A 10,893-nucleotide genomic window follows, 5' to 3' on the forward strand; every position below is an offset into this window, starting at 1 on the left:
CAAAAATGTTGTCTATCCGCAAGTGTTGCGTTGAACTAAGGGAGGGAGAGAGAGGGAGAGAGTGGGAGAGAAAGGGAGAGAGAGGGGGGGAGAAAGGGAGAGAGAGGGGGGAGAGAGGGAGAGAGAGAAGGGGAGAGAAAAGGAGAGAGCGAGGAGGAGAGGGGGGAGAGAGAGAGAGAAAGGGAGAGAGAGGGAGAGAGAGGGAGAGAGAGAGAGGGAGAAAGAGGAATAGAAGGGGAGAGAGAGGGAGAGTGAGGAGGAGAGGGGGGAGAGAGAGAGGGAGAGAGAGGGGGAGAGAGGGGGAGAAGGAGAGGGGGAAGAGGGAGGGAGAGAGGGGAGGGAGAGAGAGGGGAGAGAGAGAGGGGAGAGACGGAGAGAGGGGAAAGAGGGAGAGATGGAGAGAAGGAGATGTAACTGCATATTTAGAGTTGTTTTACAGTATGAAAGCCAACTCTCAATAAACCTTATGCTGCCCGTGAATCTGTTACTGTAGGCGGGTAATGCAGCTAGTATACGTATATATTGCATGCGTCTTGGTTGCATGTTAGTTACCAAAACAGTTCAGCCATAATACCAAAATTTTCCATATGTAAATAATAAAGCAGACTTATTATTTCACCATCTCAAACGTTTTGCAAAAACAATCTGATCAGGAATTAAACTTTCCACGACATAGGTAGTGTTTTAAATGTAATAAAAACCTAATCACTAACTGATGTATACACCACAACATTGTCTCAGCAGACCATACTTTAGTAGCTGTTTGGAAACTCTGTAAGAAAATAGAAAAAAAACAGCTAGTTTACAGGGCATCAGTCTCTGCAGATCATTTGCGTGAAAGCGTTTAGACATGTGGTTACGCGACCGGGCTAAGTTTGGTAAACTACCTCCCATAGAGCCAGTGTTCTATATATTACAATTGGTTAGAATCACGGGTACTTCGCTGGTTGCAAAAGTTCTTTTTGCAACGCAAGTAGGATCCGTGGTTAAAATACTGCAACCAATTTTTTAGCTAGCGATCTAAATGTAATCGCTACATGATTACTTGGCTTTTCAGCCCAAATCGATGATGAAACGCTTCACTTCTTGCATTGCTCTGACCGATGTCAGCATCGAACTCAAATCCTGAAATAACAATCACGTGACTTTACACTAATTACTATTATTATGAATATTTATTGATGGTTTTAAATCGAGTATATAAACTCCTAATGAATAAATAACCTTTTATCCTCACAAAACAAAACAATAGCACAATACTGATACTAATACATAAGGCATGCGCCATATTGGAAAGTTAATCGCGTACTAGTTACGCATGTAAACCATAAAGTTATCTCCCCCTGGAGTGATAACTACACGAGCGTTTCCGGTGCCAACAAGGAGCGTTTAGGCCACGCCCCTTTTTTGTGCTAGTCAGTCGTAGTGATTGACTAGATCAATAACATCAGCCATGAGAAGGGTTAAACAAGGATCATGAATTTCCAGTTAAGATAGTAATTAATGCTCATATTGAAGAAATGATAATTATAGTTTATTACTTTAATATATGCTTATTATTTAAAGCAATTCAATACCTACCAGGGATCGCTAAACATATTATGGAAATGTTTACTTTTTCATATCCATTTCCATCAATGATATACAGCCCCCCACAGCCCCATACAGCAATGATATACAGCCAATGATATACAGCCCCCCTGTATATCATTGTTTCCATAAACATAAATATTTCCATAATTTTAGGGAAATGGATATGGAAATTTTATTTTAGAAATATAGAAATGTTATTGAAATGGAAATAATATGGAAATGTTATTGAAATAGAAATAATATGGAAATGTTATTGAAATGGAAATAATATGGAAATGTTATGGAAATGGAATTAATATGGAAATAATATAGAAATGAATTATGAAAATGTTATGGAAATAGAAATAATATAGAAATGAAGTAGGGAAATGTTATGGAAATGGAAATAATATAGAAATGTTGTAGGGAAATGTTATGGAAATGGAATTAATATGGAAATAAATTATGGAAATTTTATGGAAATGGAAATTATATGGAAACGAATTATGGAAATGGAAATTGTGACATACACGTAATCCTTGATACCTACTTGACTTGCAAAGGCACTGAATAGATAGTGTTAAGTAAGGGAGTTAATGCAATCAGTTGCTCATAGATGAGAAAGATAGTCATACTGGAGTCGTATTACATTAGTGTGATGGGAAGCTAATTGACTGCCATCAACTATGAGCTGTACTAACCGAGTTGCCCGAGTAAGGAAAAAGTCTTTGGACAGAAAGTTTATTTTTATATAACATTTACCATTGTAACTTATAAGCTTCATATCATGAGAAAATATTTTTAAGCAGTTCAAATGAATTAAGAGGAAAAAGAAAACAACTGTAAAGGTTTTCAAGATTTTTCAAACAACTACAACTTTTAAATTTCATATCATGAAAGAAGTGTTTTGTTGAAATAAATTAGGAAAAAAACTGTAAATGTGTTTAAATGTAAAATAATTAGCAAGTAATGGCTAAATATAATCTGTTTAGCTATGATCACAATGAAAAATTATTTAATAAATAAGGTAATAAAAGAGTCTATTTTATATTTATATAATTATAATTAGTATAATCAATGATATACAGCCCAATGGGGGCTGTGTATCATTGGTATAATTAAGTACGTTATAATTTATTTTTATTTAACATATAACAACATTTGCCACTTTAACTTTTAAACTACATATTATGAGAAGTGTTTTGTGTAATTGAAATAAATGAAGAGAGGAGAGAAAATAAAAACAACTGTAAATGTTTTCAAGCTTTTTCAAACAACTACAACTTTTAAATTTCATATCATGAAAGAAGTGTTTTGTTGAAATAAATTAGGAAAAAAACTGTAAATGTGTTTAAATGTAAAATAATTAGCAAGTAATGGCTAAATATAATCTGTTTAGCTATGATCACAATGAAAAATTATTTAATAAATAAGGTAATAAAAGAGTCTATTTTATATTTATATAATTATAATTAGTATAATCAATGATATACAGCCCAATGGGGGCTGTGTATCATTGGTATAATTAAGTACGTTATAATTTATTTTTATTTAACATATAACAACATTTGCCACTTTAACTTTTAAACTACATATTATGAGAAGTGTTTTGTGTAATTGAAATAAATGAAGAGAGGAGAGAAAATAAAAACAACTGTAAATGTTTTCAAGCTTTTTCAAACAACTACAACTTTTAAATTTCATATCATGAAAGAAGTTTTTTGTTGAAATAAATTAGGAAGAAAAATGAAACTGCAAATGTGTTTAAATGTAAATGTGAAATAATTAGCAAGTGATGGCTAAATATAATCTGTTTAGCTATGATTACAATAAAAATTATTTAATAAATAAAGTAATAAAAAAGTCTATTTTATTTTTAAATAATTATAATTTAGTATAATTAGGTATAATTTATTTTTATCTAACATATAACAACATTTGCCACTCTAACTTTCAAACTTTTTGCTTGCTTACATCAAGCAAAGATGTCCTCTAACTAGTGGACATCTTTGATTCAAGCTAGTCTATGTATTTGATTGATATGTATTGAAATCTAATATTACATGCAAGGGCTGTTTGTGAACTGTGGTGTCAATGAATCACTCTATCACCATACAATGTCAATACTTTCAGTTGGTGGCAGTCGATTAGCTTCCCATCACACCAATGTAATACATCCCCAGTATGACTATCTATCTTATCTATGAGTAACCAAAGATATACTGCCCCCTCATGTGTGGGGGCTGTATATCATTGGAGTAACTGATTGCATTAACTCACTTACTTAACACTATCTATTCAGTGCCTTTGCAAGGCATGTAGGTATTGAATTGTTTTAAATAATAAGCATATATTAGTGTAATAAACTATAATCATCATTTCTTTAATATGAGCAATAATTGCTATCTTAACTGTGGAAATTCATGATCATTCACATGGCTGATGTTATCGTTCTGTCAATCACTACGATTGACTAGCACAAAAAAGGGGCGCGGCCTAAACGCTCCTTGTTGGCACCGGAAACGCTCGTGTTGTTGAATGCACAGTTATCACTCTAGGGGGAGATAACTCTATGATGTAAACAAACAGTGGAAAATGAATGGTTCTTTTCCACTTGGGTGGTTTGGGTGTTAATCACAACTCCTCCTACACAACATTTAGAGTGCCTGACAGAAGAAAACTTGTTTATAACATAGAGTAGGATATAATAAATGATAGTTGTGGATGTAAAATAGGTTTTAGTTGATCATATTGTTCATACAAACTGTTGTATTACAGATGCATAAACCCAGCAAATGCTGTTTTCAGGCAAATAACAACTGTTCCATTATATTACAGACTATATTGTAGATGCATAATCTATAATAGAAAAACTTAGCACATGAAGTATTTCGATAAAAACACAAATATGCTGCAAAAACAGAAACAGCTTTCATAGTTTCACAGATAATAGCTCATGCATTGTATGATACAGTATCTGTAAAATATGAAATAAACTACTGCAATATCTAAATGAAAATTAAAAACAGTTGTGATAGTAGATAATAAAAATAATGCAAACAAGGAAATGCAGAAAGTAGTGTAATCAAATGATTAAACCTATACATAGATGTTACAGAAACTGTGCAAAAGGAGATTTGTATATCACTGGATATTAAACCAAGGTGCATCAGAGTTTCTTAGAACTAAATGAAATTAGAAATAGCAGTGCAGCAACAGCTACAGATGAATATTACAGTGATTACATTGTTATTGGCCTTAAAAAGTACTGCTTTATTTTTCTTATGCTGAAAAGATACATCTTGCAGTTTGAATGTATGATTTTTAGCATGATGATGCTGTCGAAGATCATAAAACGACTAAATAAGGTTTCTCAACGATGAAGCACAGTGGTTGGATATGCCATCTGCTGTGTCTGTAAAGTGTTTCTCAAGGCATGAGCAAGATGCGAGATGAGCTGTCAAGTGCATGATCATAAATCTGTAACATGCTAAACAGCAGAGCAGAACACCTTAAAATATAGCCAGATAGAATAGCATGGCAGAGCAAACAAAACATTAAGCCACAAAAGCAGTGTGTACAAATATAGCCACCTGTGACCATAAAAAACCAGTGCCTCAGAGGCTTCACCTTCATCTTTTTGTGTAGCAGAGAACCTAGATCAACATACCCTTCTATACGCTTGAGACGTTGGTCATAGATAAGGTGTTTTCTAATACTCATCTCATCTATCATCAGGTAGACACTGAAAGAACGCCATAAAATTACATTTCATGCATTGCAGAAAAAATAACATGGAGAAATGTACCCGATCTGTCAAACAAAAATAGCTTGAACTCACTGAGTATACTTTTCCAGGTCTGTTTCTTTCATTTTTACTAGTGCCCTATGCATCGATGAGTTGAGACCAGGTGTGTCTCCTATTCCTTTCAGCCATCTGCAATAAGTACAGGATAACAAGTAAAACTGGAGCCACCAGTTCAGAGTGATAACTAATCTAGACTAGCATTGTATAGATATTTTTCGTAACATACTTTGTGTAAGCAAAAATTACTATGCTCATTGTAATAGACAAGATCTGCACACCGCAACCATAATTTGCAAAAAAATTTTTAATATTATATTTACTTGCTTTATAATTGATCTGGGAGAGGGTAATGGAAGTGTTGCTCTGAGAAACTCATAGGTCTTTGGGGAGTACAAATGAAGGGTTATGGCAAACTTTTTATGCTTCTCGGAAAATCTTCCAGCATTGTTTTTGAATAATGATATTGGTATAATGCAATAATGTACAATAATAATGTGTAATGTGTAATAATAATGTATATCTAGAACAGCAACAGTAGCAACAACGTAAATCGCAGTCCGTTATATCTGTAGTGTTTCTTAGTCAGATTGATGAAGAATTAATCTATGCACTTTTTTTCTGAACACGTACAACAAACTGAATATCTGAACGTAATGAACAACTTCTAAACGAAGATACTCTTGCAAGTTATCACACCTTGATAGTGGAGACAATCTCTAGTTCTGCAGTTAGGAAACTTTTTCCTTCAATTCTTCTGGAAGATCTGCACACTTTGTTTTTACTCTTTTCTCCCGATCAATAACATTGCACTTTTCTTTCTCTATTCTAGTTAGTCTGTTCTGCAACTATTCTACCTTATCCTTTGTTCTCTCGAGCTGAAAACTGTAGTCATGATCCTAAAAATAAAATAGGTGAAAATACCATCATATCGCTATGTAAAACGAAAATGTGGCAATTTTCACTGGAAGTCGTTCACACACATCTTAGGCATAACACTTAATGGAAATTTTTTATCAAACATGCAAAATGGATTGCATCCATGAGGTTATTTCTACAGAAATGACAACAAGCATTTGGGAATTGCCATTAGCCAAGATTCCCATTGCGAGCCAGCATTGGGTTGCCCTTCTGCTGAGCTGAAAAAAAGTCAGTCATCAATTAGGCGTTGTGAACAAGTTTTTGCCAAACAGCATATCGGCATCCTTATTATTTCCACATAATAAGGCATCAAACTCCCTGCTGAATTTGGATTTCGAGCGAAATTTTTGTTGAATTTGTATGGCGAAATAGAATTCGTATGACGAGGATCAAAAACCATCTTGTTCTACTTTGTAAGGCACTTTTGTAGGACGCCCTGTATTTTTGCCATCGCAAAATGACGTTTGGTTTTATTGTGAAAAAGGTCACCTGAAAGGTGGAATTGAACCACTATGTCACTAAACATCTACAGGTTTGAAGCCTGCACTCCAGACCACTGAAGCTCATCCAGGCAACAAATGTAAGTTCTTTTTAGTTTATATTACCTTCTCAGTATTAATAAGGCAACAGGTGCGAGGGCTAGACTTTTCTATGTTTGGCTCTTATTATACAGTTGATCAGTTAGTACATACACTGCTATATGTTTTCAGCTATGTCATCATCATATTTTACAGCTAGCATCATTCTACATGTCTATTCTCTGGATCTGTCGTCTTGTTACTTGAACAGGGGAGATAACTACTAGCTTCATATACATCATATGTTTACCATGTATTTATATTATATACATTTAATATACAATTACATGTATATTCCAATTTGATCGACCACTTCTGCTACATGATACCAATTACACTGAGTAATACAGAGTTTCATGAATTCACATTAAAAACTTTCATAGTTAATAAAGAATTAATTGAAATTAATTCATAAGTAATTGGAATGTGAGTCAGTCTCTAGTTCTCAAATAAAAGTTTTCTGGAGACAGTTCTCGGACATATTCCTGTAGAAAAATTACAACTTTAGGTATATATAAGAAATGCATGTAACTAAGTATTTTATCTTGAAAATTTTGTTGTATGAAAACACAAAGGTGTATAATACTCCTATAATACTAGTATAATACTCCTATAATACTAATATAATAGTATGATGTGTATCTTTACCTGCTAATCTCCCTGTTACTATGACAGACTTTAAAAGGGTTTTTAAATGCTTCTGCATAAAACTAAAATGTGTAATCTATTTATCGTTTTTCCACAAGTGTAGTGAGTCACTACACTTGTGGAAAAACGATAAATAAATTACACATTTTAGTAACTCTAATAAGCACTAGGGAGTCATTACTAATGACTCCCTAGTGCTTATTAGAGTTTGTAAAAGGAGTTATCACCCCTTCTGAGCTAAAACCTTCAGCTACTCAACTACAGAAACCATTAATTAAGGAGAGTTTTTACAGGAGTTTAGAGAAACAGCTAAACATATTTTTATGGTATTGATAGATTATTAAATATAAGATATAAAGGAAATGTATAATAAGTAAAAATAACTCGGGTGGGACTTGTAGTATATTAAGCTATTTATTGTGTCATAATTGTTTATAGATGTCACTTAATATCTACCTATAATATCCATAGAGAAATATCACAATGACAAAATGAGTATAAATGATATAATACATGCTTTATTGTTAACATATTATAAATCTTATACATAATTTGTATTATTTCATAGATTTAGTTTAAATGACTATGAAAGAATATATTACATACTAAACAAACTAATGAGTATGTGTAACACAAAGGTAGACTAAACAGGGAGATATTGAATATTTAATCTGATTACAGTTAGAGTTTTTTAATAAACTGAGGGGTTAGGAACTTAGGATCACGAGTGCCAGAGAAAAGAACAAGGTAATTTTAGGATTTATGGCAAAAATAATTTTATGAGGTAAGCGGAAGTGTCATAGGGAATTACTAAGAAATTTTCAGGTTAGCCAAGACTTGCAAAGCATTGAAAGGTTTGAAGAAAGTTATTTGATTCTTTAGTAAATCTAAATAGTATTCCAAAACAATTTTTTGTAGTATTCATTTCGGTATCAACTTCTATAACAAAAGAAGATGCTATGATCATAACTATGACAAGAGTTGAGACTCAGAAGTTGTCTGTTCATAACTTTATGATGTATCACAGCATCAACTTGTCATGATTGAGATGTCTCCTTTATTAATATTAGGCTTGTTCATGTATTATTGTACATCATATTTTATTATATTATAACATATTATATTATAATATATTGTATTATAATATGTTATAATATAATAACATTGTATTACAACATAACAAACATAACATAATTATAATATAACATATTGTATTATATGTTATAATAAAATATATTATATTACAATATATTATAATATAACATATTTTATTATAACATACTATATTATGTTAAATAATAGGTGTACAATTGCTATTTTCTGGCTCTCTCTTTTTAATGAAGTATGTACATGTACAGTGTACATATATGGGGGCTGTATATCATTGCTATTACATTAGTTTCCTGCCCTGGTAACAAAATAGATCTTATGGAAGAAGGCAACTCCGAGAAAAGAAATAACACGAGTAATAATATGCTATTCGATAAGGAGATGATCAACTGAGGAAAGTTCAGACAAAGGAATATTTTAATCACTAGGAAGTTGACTATAACAGCATAACAGTTAACACTATTGAGGACAGTGCTGCTAGCTTCAATCCTATTGCTGACCCAGACGGTGGCTTCCTTGTTATTTCAAATACTTGCTCTGCTGTGAAGAAATTGAATAAAAAAAACTGGAATTTCTTTATTTACTTCTTGTTTTGGTTCTAAATAATTTAAATACTATTTTAATTCTAGTTTAGATAATAAATATTTATTTATAAAAATTACTTGTTAATGGATACCAAACAGCTAGTATAAACATGTAGTTGTCTTTCCTTGCATGGTCAAACGCGTAACTAGTAAGAGTTAATAGTGCTGCTGACCGCACTGCTGCTACATTCTCAACAACTAACAGCTTTAATTTTTACTAATGCTGTTAATTGTCAAATTTTATATTTTAAAATGTTAACATAATTTGATAACTTCTTTGTGCAGTACTTGTAAGATACACATACAATACTAAACTCAGACAATGTAAAACAAGTAAAACTGGAACCACTAGTGATAACTAAGCTAGACTAGCATTGTATAGCTATGCTATACTATAGTTATGCTCATTGTAATAGACAAGATCTGCACACCACAACCATAGTTTGCAAAAAGTACATTTTTAATATGTGATTTACTTGCTTTATAATTGATCTAGGAGAGATTAATGGAAGTGTCGCTCTAAAAAACTCATAGGTCTTTGGTGAGTACAGAAGAAAGGTTATGGCAAACTTTTTATGCTTTTCTGAAAATCCTCCAGCAAAGTTTTTGAATAATGATATTGGTACTGCATATCTAGAACAGCAATGGCAGCAACAACGTGAATCACAGTCCATTATATCTGTAGTGTTTCTTAGTTTTAATGAAGAATTGATCCATGTACTTTTTCTAAACATGTACAAGAAACTGAATAACTGAACGTACTGAACAACCTCTAAACGAGGATACTCTTGAAAGTTATCACACCTTGATAGTGGAGACAATCTCTAATTCTGCAGTTAAGAAACTTTTTCCTTCAGTTCTTCTAGAAGATCTGCACACTCTGCTTTTACTCTTTTCTCCCGATCAATAGCATTTAACTTTTCTTTCTCTACTCTAGTTTGTCTGTTCTGCAACTATTCTATCCTTTGTTCTCTTGAGCTGAAAACTGTAGCCATTCCTGAAAATAAAATAGGTAAAAGTGCTAGCATATCGCTATTTAAAATAAAAATGTGGCAATTTTTATTGAAAGTCATTCACACACATCTTAGGCATAACGCTTAATGGAAACTTTTTTATTAAACATGCAAAATGGATTGCATCCATGAGATTATTTCAACAGAAACGACAACAAACAATTGGGAATTGCCATTGGCCAAGATTCCCATTGCGAGCCAGCATTGGATTGCCCTTCTGCTGAGATGAAAAAAGTTGGTCATCATTTAGGCGTTGTGAAAAGGTTTTTGCCGAACAGCATATCGGCATCTTTAATATTTTTACATAATAAGACATCAAATTCCCTGTCGAATTTGGATTTCGAGCGAAATTTTTCTTGAATTGGCAAAATAGAATTCGTATGACGAGGATCAAAAGCCATCGTGTTCCACTTTGTAAGGCACTTTTGTATGGCGCCCTTTATTTTTGCCATCACAAAATGACATTCAGTTTTATTGTGAAAAAGACCGCCTGAAAGGTGGAATTGAACCACTATGTCTCTAGACATCTACAGATTTGAAGCCTGCACTCCAGACCACTGAAGCTCATCCAGGCAACAATTGTAAGTTCTTTTTAGTTTATATTACCTTCTCAGGACTAATAAGGCAACAGGTGCGAGGGCTAAACTTTTCTATGTTTGGTT

At 32.9% G+C, this 10,893-nt stretch overlaps 2 non-coding genes across 2 annotated transcripts; both read right to left on the reverse strand.

The window, feature by feature from the left end:
* Positions 1-6,784: 6,784 nt before the first annotated feature.
* Positions 6,785-6,871, reverse strand: Trnastop-uca (transfer RNA opal suppressor (anticodon UCA)). The gene has a single exon. It is a non-coding gene; the product is annotated as a tRNA-Sec (tRNA).
* A 3,847-nt stretch (positions 6,872-10,718) lies between these two features.
* On the reverse strand, positions 10,719-10,805 carry Trnastop-uca (transfer RNA opal suppressor (anticodon UCA)). The gene has a single exon. It is a non-coding gene; the product is annotated as a tRNA-Sec (tRNA).
* Positions 10,806-10,893: the final 88 nt, after the last annotated feature.

This window comes from Watersipora subatra, chromosome 5 (genome assembly GCF_963576615.1).
Source record: "Watersipora subatra chromosome 5, tzWatSuba1.1, whole genome shotgun sequence".
NCBI lineage: Eukaryota > Metazoa > Bryozoa > Gymnolaemata > Cheilostomatida > Watersiporidae > Watersipora > Watersipora subatra.